Source organism: Cimex lectularius, unplaced genomic scaffold, assembly GCF_000648675.2.
Source record: "Cimex lectularius strain Harlan isolate CLEC.00 unplaced genomic scaffold, Clec_2.1 scaffold53, whole genome shotgun sequence".
Classification (NCBI taxonomy): domain Eukaryota; kingdom Metazoa; phylum Arthropoda; class Insecta; order Hemiptera; family Cimicidae; genus Cimex; species Cimex lectularius.
In genome coordinates, this window is record NW_019392659.1 from 611,288 (window position 1) to 630,673 (window position 19,386).

The 19,386-nt window shown below is 35.6% G+C and overlaps 1 protein-coding gene across 2 annotated transcripts in view; it reads right to left on the reverse strand.

The window, feature by feature from the left end:
• Positions 1-19,386, reverse strand: part of LOC106669064 (GTPase-activating Rap/Ran-GAP domain-like protein 3) — a 423,385-nt gene that overhangs the window by 124,994 nt on the left and 279,005 nt on the right. The window lies entirely within an intron of this gene.

Below are 19,386 nucleotides of genomic sequence, written 5' to 3' on the forward strand. Positions count from 1 at the left end.
ACAAGACATAAACAAAACAAAACAAATAGTTTGAGTGAGTACATATACTTTGAGTGAGTGTAAAATTTTTAGCATTGTATAAATACAATTTTTCGAAACCTACATGTATTTGTATAATTTAAATAATGTTTATAAATCCCAGGTCCTGAAGATGATCTCAATTAAGATCGAAACGTTGGCACGATAAAGAAAATGTTTTTCTAAAACCTACGTCACACCAGACCGCACGTTACGATCTCCAAATAATCATTAACTAACGGTCACTAAACACCACACATTTTGCAATGTTATAATTTGAAAAAATCTTCTTTAAGGTCTTTACTAGGTGAAAGAAAGACAAAAGTGTTGGGATTACTAAGCTTTCGGCAACATTTTGTTGCCATCATCAAGGGCTATTTATTGGTTGCGACGCTCAATATATTGGACAAACAAAGCAAAAAATTCACATTAGAATGAACCAACATAGATTGGATTGTATTCATAAAAAGCTGACCACAGGGTTGTCCTCTCATGCTACAAAGAATGGTCATTTTTTGAAGTTGGACTCCCCGGAGATCTTGGATCGAGAGGTCGGCTTTGAGAGAATTGGAAAAGGAATATATCCATTTAACGAGGAGTGCCTGCAATTTAAATGGTGACGAACTAGGTTCCATCTCAACATTAGAGGGCGCATAATGGGGAGTGCACAGAGCCTGGTAACCTTCACAAACTGTAACAGTCCAACTTAGGTGAGGCGACGCTGTGTCGTATTCTCATATTAATTTGTAATCCTTTGTACATATAATTTAAAAAGCTGTAATTCTAGTCATTAATGTAATACTCTGTGATAACATATGTTTTTAATGTCAAAAATAGCTAGTAAGAACAAAAACAGTTGGACTTGTAATTATACGAATTATTAGTGAGGTAATTTTTTTAAAAATTTTTTATATATATATAAATTATTATTATCAATTGTTAATGTTATATGTGAATAATTACTCACTACTTTACATAGATGTCTTGTTCACAATGTATAACTGAATGCTGGCCATGTGCTTCATAACCTAAACCAAAGCACTTTTGCAATAGTTTTTTTCCGATGAGAATTTTTACTCTTCTCTCCTGGGAAAGTATGCATTATTGCTTTAATTGATTGTTGAATTTATATTAATTATGTAAATTGTTTAATACATAGGCCCTGATGATGGCACCGTAATGTTGCCGAAAGCTTGGTGATCCCAACACTTTTGTCTTTCTTTCACCTAGTAAAGACCTTAAAGAAGATATGAACTCTACATTGATTATCTGCAGGTCGATCTACAAACATCAATTTGAAAAAATTTAAGGCAAGTAACATGAACTTTATTTACAATATTTAGTTTATAAAAAAAATCATACCTTTCGTGTTTAATTCTTAATGTTTTACGAGAAGAACTTTACACCAAGTTTAACACCACCAAAAAAAATATTTATGTTAATAAGTCGATTTTGTGAACTTGCGCCGATTGTCATCCGCGACAAAATTTCGCTAGGAAATTACGATTACTTGGGGTATAGTAAAAATCCATCTGAAGTTGAAAAAGGCCGTCGGAATACGCGTGTTCCACGCCAATTACGTTTTCGCAACTTCTTGCCTTTAAGAAAACCTTCCAGTCGCCTTGCAACGGAGTTCGGTCCTTCGTACGTGAACGGAATTCCCTGCTCGAACTTTTAATTCGAATTGGAAACATATTAACTAGCACAACGGTCAGCAATGCTAAGTGGCTTGCACAACTTAATCAATATTTGACTCTCAACCAAGAGTTCATTGAGAATTAATGCAAACTGGTTTCAATTAGCTGGGAAAAGCAATAACTTGAGTTTATTAAACACTTAACACATTTAAGCATGTCCTGAAACAAAACGTTTATGTTGCAACAGTATTTTTTGAAACATCCAACTTATAATTCATTTCTTTTCCTTTCATTTTTTATAAATTAGTTTTTAATTTTCTTTTTACGGGATTGGATGAGGAAATGTTTAATGCATAGAAAATCGCCAAGACTAGTCTTAAAAATTTTCATATTTTAGTATAAGGTTTATATTCAGCATTCCCCGAGGGTCGAGGGTATCACGACTGTATTCGAACCTATTCTGGCACAATCCCTCTTTCCGAAGTCTATATTTCCTTGGTTCTTCCTTTACCAAGCCATAAACACCCATCGTCCTCATTACATTATCCAGTCTATTCGATTCAAATCCTGTTATCACTCCTGAAATACCCGTTCATCCCTACGATTTAATCATTCTTTGGCATAAAACATGCACCTTTAAACGGTCTTTCCTTGTTGGAGAATCAAAATTCAGGAACTCCCTCCCCCTAACTATCCGCAATGCCGCTCTTTTAACCATCTGTAAATCCACCTCCTCTCCCCCTAAACAGAGACGATTTAACTAGTTTGAATTTACTCAATATTTATTATTATTTATTTAGAAATCGTGAGATGCGGTCAAAAAAGTTGCGCAAAAATACCAATTTATGTATTTTATAAAATCGCACATGGTATCCGTACATACTAATAAATACTCGATGAGCATACTAAATGTACTACTAAAAACTTAAAAGATAAAGATTATTTGGAGATCGTGAGAAGCGATCTGGTGTGATGTAGGTTTCAGAAAAACATTTTCTTTAACATGCCATCGTTTCGATCTTTATTGAGATCATCTTCAGGGCCTGGGATTTACAAACATTGTTTACATATAACAATTACATTTTGGATGTGGAAAAGTGAATTTATACAATGCAAAATATATTTTTTATATATTCAATCCAATTTAAGAGTACTTCTACTCACTCAAAGTGTTTGTCTTCTGTGTAATTGTGCCATTCTTGCGTGTCGTGTCGAGAGTGACAGTGAGATTTTTTTTGGTTTATATACGTTGGATTTTGAAGGGTTGGGGAAGGATGTCGGTATAGAAAAGACATTTTAGTATAAGACGTCGGCTTCTTTGAGGTGAAAAGAGCCGACGAAGGGAAAAAATGTGTTGGTAATGGTTCGGTCCGATAACTTCTAAATAGCTTTCAAAAATTATAAAACAATTCAAACACTTTTTTCCAAAATGAAAGATCCCACACCAATAGCAAATAAATCTGACGTAATCTACAACTGTTTAATTGTCCGGCAACTTACATCAGTCTTACATCGCAATATCTGGACAACAGAGTAAAGCAACATATCTATGATTGCAAAAAATCTAAGCAAAATCCTACAGCACTCGCTACCCACCATCTTGAACACCAACACAATTTCGACTTCAAAAATTCAAAAGTATTACACACAAAACAAAACAAACATAAACGTAATTTCTTAGAAATGGTTTATATCAACAGAGATAAACACAGCATCAATTAAAGAACAGATACATGTAAACTCAATCGCAGCTACGCCAATATCATTAATGAAATTCAATACAGAAAACATACCTATATCATCACATTACATTCCACACATGAAATATTTTTCACATAGCCTAATTGTCCAACAATTTAGCTTTCCTTTTCCTATTTATCCCTTTCTATATAATCCTGAAAGGATAATCTGACCGAACAATTACCAACCCATTTATTCCTTTTGTCGGCTCTTTTCACCTCAAAGAAGCCGACGCCTTATTCAAAAATGTCTTTTCTATACCGACATCCTTCCCCACCCCTTCAAAATCCAACGTAATTAAACACAAAATAGCAAAATCTCACTGGCACTCACTGGCACACGACACGCAAGAATGGCACAATTACACAGAAGACAAACACTTTGAGTTAGTAGAAATACTTTGATTGAATAGATTAAAAAAAAATTGCATTGTATAATTTCACTTTTCCACATCCAAAATGTAATTGTTATATGTAAACAATTTTTGTAAATCCCAGGCCCTGAAGATGATCTCAATAAAGATCGCAACGTTGGCACGATAAAGAAAATGTTTTTCTGAAACATACATCACACCAGACCGCATCTCACGATTTCAAAATAAATATCGATTAACGGTCACTAATCAGCACACATTTATTATTATTCTGTGTTAATTTCAAAGTAATTGAATAAAGTTTTAACTTCTTTAGGTTTTGCTTTATATAAGACCATTGTTATTACGTCGATTACCAAGACAAGGTTTGCTTTTATCAAAATATTAATAATTTCTTATTGTAACCATTGTATTTTAAGGGGACACTCCTATCCCAGAATAAATTATTTTTCTTTCTTCTTATTTGCGAGGTCGTATCAACCCTCAGGGTACCGGTGTTTTTGAAAAAAAAAAAACTATTTGTAATTATGTCGTGTTTGAATGCAGGGCCGCTGGATTCGAACCCTGGACCTTCACCTTATAGTGATGAGCGCCGTGTCTAAACCGTTGCGGCCACCGACGCCCCTTGTCCTTCTTATTTTTCTTACTATTGTGTAGAGATTAGTGACCGTTAATCTATAGTTATTCAGATATCGTGAGATGCGGTCGGGAGTGATGTAGGTTTCAGAAAAACATTTTCTTTATCGTGCCAACGTTTCGATCTTTTATTGAGATCATCTTCAGGGCATTGGGATTTACAAACAATGTTTACATTTAACAAATACATTTAGGATGTGGATAAGTGAATTTATACAATGCAAAATATATTTTATATTCAAACAAAGTATTTCTACTCACTCAAAGTGTTTGTCTTCTGTGTAATTGTGCCATCCTTGTGTGTCGTGTTGAGAGTGCCAGTGAGATTTTGCTGTTTCATGTTTATATATGTTTGGTTTTGAGGGGGTGGGGAAGGAAGTCGGTATATAAAATTATTTATGAGTTCTAAATTTTTCTTAAGAAATGTTTAAGAATACATTAAAAATATACATACATTCTAGAAAAAGCGATGGTATACGGACGGAGAAAAATTCCGTAATTTTAAGAGAGTATAAACTGTGTGAACAGAGTATATATAACCATTAAATACCAATACAAAGTGTTTATTTTTTAAGTAAGTATAAAAAGTAAATTTTATATAAAATTACAATTACGTACCAATAGATGTTGATTTATTAATGCTGTACATACCTGGAACAGAAGAAATTTCATTATTACAGCACAGCTTACATAGAATGTGTATTTTCCCATAGGTTGAAAAGAAAGGAAACGAAGCCTGAGGGCATTTCTTACTTTTGTATAATTTACAATAAATTGCTGGCAGGCCATTAAGAGAAATTCAGAGACCATCTAAAGACGCCATGTATACCAAACAAAAAATACAATTCATTTTTATTATAAAACTATATACATTTTGTAAAAAAACTATTTAATATTGATAGTACTTCCATTCACTAGTTTTCGTGGTCCGCTTGACCAATTAATATCTTTCAATTAATTAAGGTTTCTAGTAGAGATAAAAAAGTTAGCGTCACGAGCGGGATTCGAACCCAAGACTTTCGGCTAGATACGCCGCTTCTCTACCACTTGAGCTAGCGTAACTTCGATCCACCCGGTCACTAACTTCCCATCTCAACCCCACCTGAATGGCATTGAAAAATGGCAAAAAAGAGGGAAAATTCAAAAGGTGGGGTTGAGAATGGAAGTTAGTGTCCGAGTGGATCGAAGTCACGATAGCTCAGGTTGTAGAGTAGCGGCGTATTTAGCCGAACGTAGTGAGTTCGAAACCCGCTCGTGACGCTGACTTTTTTATCTCAAATAGAAACCTTGCTTAATTAATTGATAGAACCGTTGTTGTTATTTTATTGTTAGTTGTTATTAAAATTTATTTTTTATCTTGAACCACTCTATTCCACAGACGTAGGTAGACAAAAAAACTCTCTTTAATAAAAATCAGTCTTTATTTTTTTTTCTGGGCATGGAAGTTATTTTTATGTTTACCTATTGTTTTTTAATATTTGATATTTTTTGTATTTTAAGTAATAACAGCTGGAGAAGGGAGCAGCTTAACTCATTACTTTTTTTTATTGAAGGCCACGTTTTATGAAAGGTGGTTTTGGTTGTATACTTCTGTCGAATAGAGTGGATCAAGATAAAAACTATACATTTTGAACGATTTAAATTATTTTGAAAAATAGTAGTACAACAAATATATGTCCGTAAGCGATTTTTTATTTGTTCATGTCGGAACGATTTCATTCCGTCACAAATATCTACACATTTCGGCAGACGGAGATCACGTAGTGGCTCTCAGTTACAGAGAGCCATTTTCTCTCCGAGCTGCCCAAACTCACGTCCACTCCAAATGGGAAAAATTGGAGTAAAAATATCACTGACCTTTGTTCAGCCCGCTGGGGAAAATGCCAAAAACGCGTGAGGTGGTTAACCTATACAAACAATAACTTATCTAACTACTTTTGTTTAACTACAACGATATTCAGTATATAATCATATAATAATATATAATTACTTGTCATAATATAATAAATAATCCCATTATTTTTAGTGGTCTATTACCCAAACTACTTCTTCAATTATTTACTCTTTTTATGTAAGGTTTTTAGTCGAAATGAAACAGTTAGTGCCACGATCGGGGTTCGAACCCACGACCTTCGGCTAAATACGCCACTGCTTACCGCTTTGTGTCACGATAGCCCAAGTGGTAAAGCAGCGGCGTATTTAGCCAAAGGCATGGGTTCGAACCCCGCTCATGGCACTACCATTTTCATTTCAACCAAAAACCTTACCTAAACAAATTAATTAACTAATAATAAATAATAATAATAATTTCACTAGTTTCGTGGTCCGCTTGACCAATTAATACATTACAATTAATTAAGGTTTTTAGTTGAGATGAAAAAAAGTTAATGGCACGAGCGGGAATCGAACCCACGATCTTCGGCTAGATACGCCGCTGCTCTACCTCTTGAGCTATCAACTATCTATCTCAACCCCACCTTACGAGTTTTCCCTCCTTTTTGCCATTTTTCAAAAATTTGGTTTTCTTTTTGAAAAATGGCAAAAAGGAGGGAAAACTCATAAGGTGGGGTTGAGATAGGAATTTGATGTCCGAGTGGATCGAGGTCACGATAGCTCAAGTGGTAGAGCAGCGGCGTATCTAGCCGAAGATCGTGGGTTCGAATCCCGCTCGTGCCATTAACTTTTTTCATCTCAACTAAAAACCTTAATTAATTGTAAATAATAATAATAATAAGAGTTGAAGAGGAACGGAAAGAGGCTAGCTGATGACTATACTATAGTATTCAGTACATAGTAAATCGATTACTTCTTTATATTTATAATGACTTTTAAGTTATGTGTACCGATATAAAACAATCATGTCGTTTTTCCACATAATTGGACAATCCCTGGGATTTGGTTATTCGTAATAAAGTGGTCGATTCAACAGCCTTATTCAATATGTCACATTGGCTTAATTACAATTCATGTATTGATAATTAATGTCCGAGACGAAAAGATAGACGACGTGGTTTATCGATAGATACCAATTGTGTGTTTTCATTAAGATTTTAATTCATAAATGAATTTTTCACATAGATTGAATTTTTCGGATAGATTTTAATTGAATTTTGATATTTAATGGCCAGTGAAATTGTAATCCCTCGAAATAATGATAAATATTGACTTTGAGATAAAACAAAAAGATAGCATATATGTTTTTCTGAACAAAAATAATACCATACCTCAATTATGTACCAAGTTAATAAACCCAGATAGTTGCTACAATCAATGTAAACGCTCGTAATGGGTCGTTCCAGTTGTATGAAGATTTCTGAACGCGCCGTAAAATTAAGGATGAAAAAATTGTAGAATATCCATTTCGAAAGTATAGAATCATAGGACAGAGTATGAAATCCAACTATTTCTTTTTAAATAATATAGAAGGTTTTAACCTGAAAGAAGAAAATACTAGCTCGGCCATCTGGCTTAACCAGCAGAGAAAAACGAGCAATTTTGAGGATCGCTTTCTGTTTGACAGCTTCGTAAATCGCCCAAAAACTTGTCTGTCAATCAACATAAAAAAAAGAAAAGAGTCATAAATATCCAGAGGGGCAAAATGAAACGGATACCGCTGCTAAACAAAGTCTATATAGAATTAATGGAAATTCAGCTAACAAGGTTCTCAGAGAGATACAAAGTGAATAACTATGGTCCATACAGCAAAAATGATAAATACTGGACTGCAGATGGAGTAACTAAAAGTATTATTAAATCCATTGCAATTCGTGGTCCGATTGACCAATTAACATTTTTCAATTAATTAATATTTATGGAAGGTATTGGTTGGAATAAAAAAGTCAGTGTCACGAGCGGGATTCGAACCGACGACCTTCGGCTAAATACGCCGCTACTCTTCCACTTGAGCTATCGTGACTTCTATCCGCTCGGAGACTAACTTCCCATCCCAACCTCACCTATTGAATTTTCCCTCCTTTTTGCCATTTTTCGAAGGCACGATAGCTCAAGTGGTAGAGTAGCGGCGTAATTAGCCGAAGGTCGTTGGTTCGAATCCCGCTCGTGACTCTGACTTTCTTATCTCAATCATCCATAAATATTAATTAATAAAAGTATTATTGTTGTTACGTATGCAAGTTTCAGTAGAATTAAACTAATTTGTAACTCTACGTTAAAATTGTCTAAAAAATTGAACCAAGTGCTTGACTTTTCACTGGCACAAACGTAAATAAAATTGAAACCTTAGGAGATTTTTGAACAATTCTACAACATACCAACAAACTAAGTCATTTTCAGAAAACTGCTACATTTAATAAACTTTCGAATGGTATGCTTGGTACATCCTATTTTCTAGGAGTATGAAACCCCCAAAAACGGGTATCTTAGGAAAATTAAGATTTTAAGCGAATTTTCAGTGACATCACCTATTTTTGACAGGAATGTTTTATTACTTGAAAAGCTGATTACTATAATAAATTGCAATCGGGATGTTATAGGGAATATCATGAAGACATGTGTTGCACAATATTGGGGTAAGACAGTTCTATGGCGAGATCTATAATTTAGCCCTGTTTCAATTAGTGTTTAGCATTTTATTCTTATTAGGATTTAATTTTGTTTTACATTTCAGGCCGTTTAAACAGTATCTTTTTATTTCATTGTTAATAGAAAATCAAATCAATAAAAAAATCATTCACATTGGAAGTCCAGCTTTCTTCATTTTGTATATTATTCCATGATACCACGTCTTTATCAAGGGACTGTAGACATTCTAGAGATGCAGCTCGCATGAGCTCCTTTTTTTTCAAAGACAAAGGTTAGGTGTTTATTAGGTATTTATTTAATCCAAGGAGAAGCCAGAGCAGCAGCCCACAGGCTCATAAATGGACAACCATATGCTAGGATAGACTATGTAAGTAAACAATGGAAACTGAGGGAGGAGATAAAGGCAGATGCCATTCTAGGTATGCCAATTGATGTCTCTACTCCAAGTACAAAATACTTATACCAAAATGGAAAGAATGGGCCAAAGGAACACCACAAAATTCCTACTGGTATACCGACGGCTCCAAAACCGACAGGGGTACGGGGGCTGTGGTCTTCGGGATGAACTCCAAGACCGAACTGATGGTAAACGTAGGCAAGTATGCTACAGTTTTCCAGTCTGAAATCATAGTTTGAGCAATGTGCCAGAGAAATAAAAAGGCTAGGAATACATTCCCGGAAAATGGCCATTTTCTCTCAAAGCCAGGCAGCTCTCAGGGTCTTAGTCTCGTGCGAGGCGTTTGGAAATGCATGGAGGCCCTGACGGAAGTCAGTGACACTAATGACCCGACCCTGGCATGGGTCCCTGGACATTCGGGGCATAGAGGCAACGAAAAGGTTGACATGTTGGCCAAAAAGGGATCCAACATGGACTCTATGTGCCCAGAAACCTACTGCGTCCTAGCAGCCTTCCACAAAAGAGGATACATGTTAAAATGGAACCTACCTGGTAGAACACACAGATATGAGGCACGAGAAGAGATTCATAGAAGAACCATCCGCAAAACTTACAAAAGATTACTGGAAGGCAACCGCAACCGAACCAGGATTCTGGCTGGACTCCTGACAGGGCACTGCCACTTAAGAAAGCACATGCACCGGATAGGAGTACAGACAGAAGAAACACTGTGAATATACTGCCAGGAAGAGGAGGAGACCGCAGTACACAGTTTATGGTTTTGTGCAGGTCTATGTAGGTGCAGGTTCTTGCAACAAGGACAAGAAAAAACACAAGCAAGATCCTACACCAAGGAACCGCTGGCAAAGCTGTGGAGGCTGGTAGATAGCCTGAAGGTGGCCAGTGAGTTATAAATAACAGAGGAGCAAAATAGATCTATTCAGTGGAAGTGCAGTAGGCCTTGTGACCGCCTCTCCTATCCCTATCCCTATTTATTTTGAATTCAAAGAGGTAATCCTGAATTGTATTATTCTCATGATTAAATTTTTTTTTCAGATTTGTTTGAATTACGTCCGGAAACGAAATACGTCATTGAAGCATAATTGGTAAATTCATTAAGTTCGTTCGTTAAATAAAATCGCTTTAAGACACAACAGTCAATACATTCAAACAAACATAGCACGACATGATGAAAATTACATTTTGATGTAATACAAAATCAATTATCTCCCATGAAGGTAGTTCAAAAGGAAAATTCCTGGAATCGCTCGACAGATATTAAACATGTACGAAATCTTGTTTTCGCCAACGCGAAATGCCCTTCATTAGTCCCAATCCTATTTGGGGTTTCGAATAATATTAAAAACTGGAACGGCAGGAAATGAAAAAGGATCTTCTCGCTTTACGATTATATCCTCCGCGCCCTAAAAAAGTCCGACGATGGACGATTTCCAGAGAGAATTAGACTTTTAAAACGTTTTTAAGGAAAGATAATTAATGTTTCGCACTGAAGAGGTAGGTACTACCATTTCAAACTTATTTAATAAATAACAACCCATGAAGTAAGCCTTTTGATGATGTTTCATCAGCGAGTTCAAACCAGGTAGAAAAATCAACCAAATTTAAAAAATAATAATAATGAAATTTCGCTTTGACCTTTTCCCTTGTAAGAAAACGAAAATAACGAGCTGATAAAATTATTAGGCTGTTGTTTTTCTATTTAATTTTGTTTACTCGCTTTGAAATCCAGGATGTAGTTTTTATTATTAAATTCATATTAAATATTTGATTTAAATTTAGTAAACACCAAAACATACCAATTAACGTCTTTTATGAAATCTGGATGGAAAGGGACTCAAAGTATCTAATGAACAAGGGATTCCCAAAATAGGATCTAATTTTCCAAACGAAGAACTCTCCTGTGGCTATATATTGCCGAATAAACGGCGTCTCTAGGCCAATGACCATTAATCCACGACGGTGGACCTCTGACTAAATTGCTGGAAAGATCAAAGCCCTTTATCAATGAGACCTTTAAAAAAGGGGTTGGTCATACAACCAAAACTAATTATGATATGGAACGGTAATTACGAATGTATGTCGCATGTGCCGTGTGTGTGGCAGGTTCGTATGGAGAAACGTAGTGGAAAACAACTGGTTATAGTAGACTCTAAATGGGTGCCTGTTAAGCCCGCTTCTTTTGCGCTTTTATTAACGATCTGTAAGGGTACTTTGTAATTATAGGAGATAATCTGACTTATGCAGCGTATGCGATGATTTATTCTTTAGGCATCAGAAAAAATCACTCTCCAAAAAATGATCGCGTCCTTAGAAAATTGTTGCGAAACCTGGAAATTGGAGGTAAAGCTGAGAAGTCCAATTTTTTTTTTGGGGGGGAGTCCCCATTACCCATGACCCTAGTTGGTGGAATGGTGATACCAGCAGCGCAAAACCGGAACCCGGGAAATGAGGAGGAGCGCACTACCCCGGCACCACGAACGGCACCTTCAGGAGGGTGGAGTTGCTTTTTTTCACTCACTGGAGGACGTGAATAAAAACCATGTACATAAAAAACAACCTAATATGGAAACGTCACGCCCGCCGCCGCCAAGAGCAGGCACCCTCCCTCGACCCCCGACCTCCGGCCCCGCACCAATGTCTACCAACGAATCAGACCTCTATTCCACACTCTGTGATATAGTCGTATAGTGACCAATATACATTGTCTCTTTCTTCGGAAATCAGGGATTCTAGATTAAAGGGTCTACCAATGTCCTTCAAGGAGTAAATCCTTTCCAAAAACAATTTTCTTTCTTTTTCATATTCCGGACATTCCATTATGACATGATTGAGATCCTCCACAGTATCGCACGTCGCGCAGTTTGGACTTTCCCTCAGACCGATCTTAAATTTATGTGCGCCCCACAATCCATGGTTAATCCGGATACGTACGATTACCGAGAAGAAATGCCGAGAAGCCCGATACCCCTGAAACCAGGGTACCTTGGGCACCACGGGAAACCTACACTTATATAAGTGTCCCGCCGGAGACTAATAATATATAATTCCTGTCAGTCGCTAAGCCATTCCCTATTTAGTGCTCTTTTGCTATCAGACGCTGTCATTTTATATTTGCAGAACACCCCACATACTGTAGCCTCCTTAGCATAAGTGTCTACTATTTCATTGTCTCGTATACCGGAATGCCCTTTAATCCAACAAACTTTCACCGATTTTCCAACTATTATCCAAAGCGTTGTATTTCAATAATATTTCAATCGTGATGTGGTCGTATTTCGTGTAAACGTTTACGCTTTCTAACCGGGACACTGCACTTCTGCAATCAGTCAGGATTGCAACTTGAAGCTGGCACTGTACATACTCCAAGGCCTTAAGTATGGCCATGGCCTCCGCAGAGAATATTGAGGCAAAATTCGGGAGAGAATATCTTTGCTTCACTTTTCGTGTCGGGTCATATAGGGCGAAACCAACTTTTCCATCCATTACTGATCCGTCCGTAAATAGGACATGATGATCAGGCAACAAACACCTGAGATCGTTGCGATACATTGTGTCAGCTATCCAGTTAGGGAATCCCGAGTAGTCGTGGAAATATTTACACTGTGGGGTGATTAGTGCTGACGGGTGCACCAGGCTATATATCGGATCTATTTTGCTTTTATATACGGAATATATTTTTGGTACGGCTGACAAAAAGGCCGTCACAATGGGCGGAGCTTTCTTGCGGAGCCAGTAGTTGCTAGCTAGTTTGATCCAACTGTGCCAGGAAGGCGATTTTGGGCATATTTATACTATCTGTCTGTTGTAACTTAATTATCAATAAGTCCAAAATTGTAGTTTTCAGGAATGGACTTACTAGACGAGACAGATGGTTATTCAAAAAATAAACATAGATAACAAATATAAATAATTTTAAAACTATATAAATTTAACCCAAACTGTATCATTAGAACGTTTTAATGAAATGAAAGTGGAAAATTTTAATAATAAAATACGTTTTGTCACAAAATTAAAAATTTTAACAGGGTAGCACGAACGGTTTTATGTTGCGGGGCAGAGGTCTGATCGTCGCAGCTATTTAAGGAATAATGGTGGATGGAACATTCAAATTTTTCATAAAGAAATGATTACGTTTCTTTAAAACACACCTGATTATAGAATTTATCTAGAATCAAGACTTTTTTTCAGTATTTTTGTTCTCAATAAGGTTAAACTTGTGCTGTAAACTGAAATTACGTTATAAATATCTAAGTTGGTTACTAGTATTTATCCCAAAGTAAACTAAGTGAAATAATCAATAAAATATTGTTTTGGTAAAATGCTGTAATAACGAGATTCTGTGAGAAGTGTTATTTGAATATGTTCAATGTAGTGCAGGATAAAAAAACAATTTGTGAATTTAATACGTACATTTACAAATTTGATGCTTATTAACTGCAAATTACGAAGAAAGTACTCGTCATCTCTATAAGCATTTGTGTGGTGTAAGCCAGTAAGTAAGGTCCGAAATAAATACAAGGTGAAAAATGCCAAAAAGGAGGGAAAATTCAAAAGGTGTGGCTGAGTTGGAAGTTGGCGACCGAATGGATCGAAGTCACGATAGCTCAAGTGGTAGAGCAGCGGCTTATCTAGCCGAAGATCGTGGCTTTCAATCCCTCTTGTGACACTGACTTTTTTATCCCAACCAATACCTTAATTAATTGAAATAAATACAAGTTTGATAAGTTGGCTAATAAAGCTTAGAGGTGAACTATTCTGCTTAAATAAATATCGTTGTTTCCTTTATTGAGAATTTCAATGGAAGAAACTTTGATTACTTAGTTTAATACTGTAAGAACACCTGGCAATATAGCTACAGGTTGTCAGTTGATTTTAATTTCTAAAGTGTACCTAAATGCGTTTTTGTAAATAGCTGTTTTATTAAAATGTCTCCAATGTAATCTTTGATTAATGTTTTGTGTACTTAGATCCAACAATAGGGGTTTCAGGATGTTTGTAACATGGTAACTCGTGCTAACTCGAATAGTGAAATGTCCAGTAAGATCGTGAACTTAGCATGTTAAACGTCAATTTTTCCGCAATGCTGCGCGTGGCAATTGGTAGAACCAAAAATAAATCTACAACAGTCTTTGAAGGCTTGTTTTTGTTTGTTTTTGTTTTCTTTGGTGTTAAATTGTAATATGCCAGAAGTTAATAAAAAAGAAAAATTAATCAATGCTTTAATTAAAAAAGTACTAACAAATGACCCATTTCAATTCGTGCCAACGTACCTAACTTGTATCCTAACGTCTAACAGCCTACAACTTTATAGGATATGGGATATATCTATTATGAATGAGAGTATAAGGACAGGACAGAAATTAACAAAAGAAATGTATTGGTCTGATTGAATTAATTCGTATTTAAGAATGAAAATAAGCGTAAACAAAAAAAAATAGCTGTTCAATTCATGGCTGCCATGTTGGTTGCCTACGCCCTAACGGATAGCAATGTTACTACATTTTCGACTTAACATCTCACATTGGCTCTGGCCTGTTAGATCGAGCAATGTTAACCAGACTATTCTCACAAGTCTACGTCATCATTTTTCTCGATCTAAGTCTTTATATGTAGCGAAATACAATTTTGTTTGATTATATTTTATTGTATTTGCATTTCTTTCGTATTTTTATTTCTATTTATTTATACCAGGATGATTATTTCTGCTTTTATTTTAAGACACCACTCAGACGGCACCAATATGTCAATAGAAAGCAATGTATAATATTGTACTTATCTTTGTTAATATAGACTTTTATTATTACTATTAGTGGTAGTAGTAGTAGTCTCTAACTGGAATATAATAAATAAATGGATTTTCTAACTCTCTCCGTCAAAAAGATACGATTTTTTTCGGAAAAAACGACTGGTGATATATACAAAACAAACCAACATATTTTCTTTCTTTGCTATGCATTGTTTATCAAAATTGAGGTTTGTTTTAAATTGTACGCTACTTATTTTTAAAAAAAGCTAAACCAATTCAGTCTACCTGATAGCCGTTTTGCTGGCAGTAACGCAAACAATTTAAGCATTACTCTTTGAAGAATTTCAAAAATTCATCAGGTTCTGATGAAAGTTCCTACCAGTTGGAGACTCTCCGAAAAACTGTGGCAATTACTATGCGTTAATATTTTATGCTTTGCGGGTTCGGTATATCTTTTTTGAGGAGTAGGATAGATCAAACCATCCATAGAAGGAGTATCAAAGGAAAATCAAGGTTTTAAGCGATGAAGAAGATGTAAGTCATATTGATGATTGAATTGTCATTACATAAACAAAATGACACAGTTAAAATTAATTAAATGAAAACAGTTATAAAAGTACATAAGGTATTGCATTAGTGAAGCGGGGGAGAAAATTCCGGATACGGATGGCCATAGAGACGGCCCATACCACTTGTGTAAATAATATAAATAAAAGGGTGCCATTAAATAGGCATGACTGTTTGCGAGATTAACTGCCCTCACTGTATAAATAAGATGAGTGAATGTAAAGAAATTAATGAGAATACACACACACACACTTTGGAGAGTCGTTTGAGTGTTGTTAATCTTAAGCTCAACTTGATAATTTTTCTCTGTATTCGACTCATTTTTCCCATCTTGCGGTTAGCGCATAAAATTTTAATTGAGAATAGTAGGAAAATGTATTTTAAAGTGGTTTGATGCTCGTCGAAGACAACAAAAGGAAGTGGGACGATAATTCCTTCTGAATGACAGAAATTATTTTTATGTTTTAATCATCTTTATTTAGAAAAATCTCCGTAACAATGTTAGTAAATCTGCAGGGTGGAAAATAAAGCGAACTTTTATCGTTTTAAGCAATGTTTTATTCGGAAATTGTTTCAAAAGTGGAGTAAATCTGAACCAGTGAAGTTATTAGCAGCTATATGTCAAATATTCAATTTAAGGGATCATTCTGGTGAAGGGAATTCTAAATTACCGTCGACTACCACCTTGAAACTTTAATTGAATCATGGAAAAATAGGGGAAGAAAATTGTGTTTGCCTTCTACTTAAGTTTCACGTTCGATGGGAGGTAAAAATTGAAGATATCCATCATGTTTGTCATTTGGTTCAAAAATTCAATATATTTGATAATGATTATTCGGAGATCGGTCTGGTGCAACGTTGGTTTTAGAAAAGCATTTTCTTTATTGTGCCAACGTTTCGATCTTTATTGAGATCATCTTCAGTGCCTGGAATTTACAAGCATGGTTCTTCACACCTCCTCTGCATCTTCTATCGATTGTAATATTTGCCAAGCATACGCGTTTTCATAAAGGGAACATTCTGAAATTTTCTGGCTCAAAGTTGCTCAATGCCAACTTTAGCAGTTTTATTTAAGGCTATTAGGAAATCCTGTGAGTTTAGAGCGGTGCAACCATTTCCTTCTATAATTCTGCCCGTGTATTGGCAACACTGATTTATTTGGCGCTAATCTAAACGCAATCACTAAACTTACGAAATTTCCCGCTAACCTTTTAAATCAATTGCTAATGATTATTGAAAGAATGTGAAATGCGGTCTGGTGTGACGTAGGTTTTAGAAAAACATTATCTTTATCGTGCCAGCGTTTCGATCTTTATTGAGACCATCTTCAGTGCCTGGCATTTACAAGCATGGTTCTTCACCCCTCCACTGCATCTTTTATCGATTGTAATATTTGCCAAGCATACGCGTTTTCATAAACGGAACATTCTGAAATTTTCTGTCTCAAAGTTGCTCAATGCCAACTTTAGCAGTTTTATTTAAAGTTATTAGGAAATCCTGTTAGTTTAGAGCGGTGCAAACATTTCCTTCTATAATTCTGCCAGTGTATTGGCAACGCTGATTTATTTGGCGCTAATCTAAACGCAATCACTCAATTTACGGAATTTCCCGCCAACCTATTAAGTAAATTGCTAATAATTATTCAGAGATCGTTAGATGCGGTCTGGTGTGACGTAGATTTTAGAAAAACATTATCTTTTTCGTGCCAACGTTTCGATCTTTATTGAGATCATCTTCAGTGCCTGGGATTTACAAGCATGGTTCTTCACCCCTCCACTGCATCTTTTATCGATTGTAATATTTGCCAAACATACGCGTTTTGATAAACGGAACATTCTGAAATTTTCTGGCTCTAAGTTGCTCAATGCCAACTTTAGCAGTTTTATTTAAAGTTATTAGGAAATCCTGTGAGTTTAGAGCGGTGCAAACATTTCCTTCTATAATTCTGCCCGTGTATTGGCAACGCTGATTTATTTGGCGCTAATCTAAACGCAATCACTAAATTTCCCGCCAACCTATTAAGTAAATTGCTAATGATTATTCAGAGATCGCTAGATGCGGTCTGGTGTGACGTAGACTTTAGAAAAACATTTTCTTTATCGTGCCAACGTTTCGATCTTTATTGAGATCACCTTCAGGGCCTGGGATTTACAAACATTGCTTAAATTTAACGAAAACATGTTGGATGTGAAAAAATGTGAATTTATACAATGAAAAAAAATTTTTGTTATATTCATTCAAAATATACTGTACTTACTCAAATTTTTGTTTAGTGCGCAATTGTGCCATTTTTGTGTGTCGTGTTGAGAGTGCCAGTGACTAATCATTGACTAAAGGTCACTAATCACCACACATAAATTGCTAATGTTTGGCTTGCGCTAATACCATAATGGGTTAAAGTGACAAACTAACTTGTAAAACACCTGAAGGAAAAAAAAATCACACAAAACCAACAAGGATGAAAATGTTGAGTTTTGCAAATGCCCTACGCAGATTTTTTTAGAGAAGAACAAAACCGCAGTTTGATATTTTTAATAATAAGAATGTTTCTCCTCGCGGGAAAAGAAAAGTTCAATCCAGTAATAACAATTACGGAGCTACTATCAAGGCTAATAAAAAGCCTGATGGCAGATAGTGTGCTATAACCGATATGTGAAGGAGCACAATAAGGACTAAAGAGGCTTTTCAGCCTTTAGCCGCCATTTCTACATCACCACTATATATACGGGGGGTCTCAGTTTAGAAGGGGCGTCCATAATGGAATCACAGTGATAATAGAGAAACGTTATTAAAATAATAAAAATGTGATATTAATTGAATTAATTTTGTTAATGTTTTACTAGTAGAAAAATGTTGATACTAACATATAATTTCAGCTTCTAATTTTTGAAATTGAACGAATTGATCCATATCCCGCTAGTGACACTAATTTTTCATCTTAACGAAAAACCTTAGATAAAAAGAATAATTAATACAAATTGACTTGACCCAGATGATCTGAAGAAGTCTTAACAAGCTATTCATTTAAGTAAAAAGCCCCTTCAAAGTTCCACCTGTTAAATGTAACGTTATCCAACTTTGAAAACATTTCTTAATAGGATTTATATATAAAGTGGAAGGTTTATGGGCCGACAAACAGCTGAGGTCATCGCCGGCCCTCCGCATGTATTCCTTCTCNCGCGGGGGTATAAAGCGTCTTACGAATGGTAGTTTCAATGATAATTGGCACGTGATCGCTGTTATATTCGTCGTTTAAAGTGTTCCATGAGAGGCTAGCGGCAATGGACGGAGAGGCGAAGCTCAAGTCGATCGCACTGAATCTCCCAGCGTAAATACTTATATACGTCGGATTTCCATTGTTAAGTAGCAGCATTTAAACTTTCAAACTTGCATATAAGGGAATTTTCTATCTATAGAATGATTATTCGGAGATCGTGAGATGCGGTAATTTTAGGGTTAGAAAAACATTTTCTTTCTTGTGCCAACGTTTCGATCTTTACTGAGATCATCTTCAGGGCCTGGGATTTACAAACATTATACAAATTTAATAAATACGTTTAGGATATGAAATAAAATAAATTTATACAATGCAAACAAAAACAAAATTCAATCAAAGTATTTGTACTCAGTTAAAGTGTTTTTCTGCGTAATTGTGTCATTCTTGTGTGTCGGGTTGAGAGTGCCAGTGAAATATTCCTGTTTTATGTTT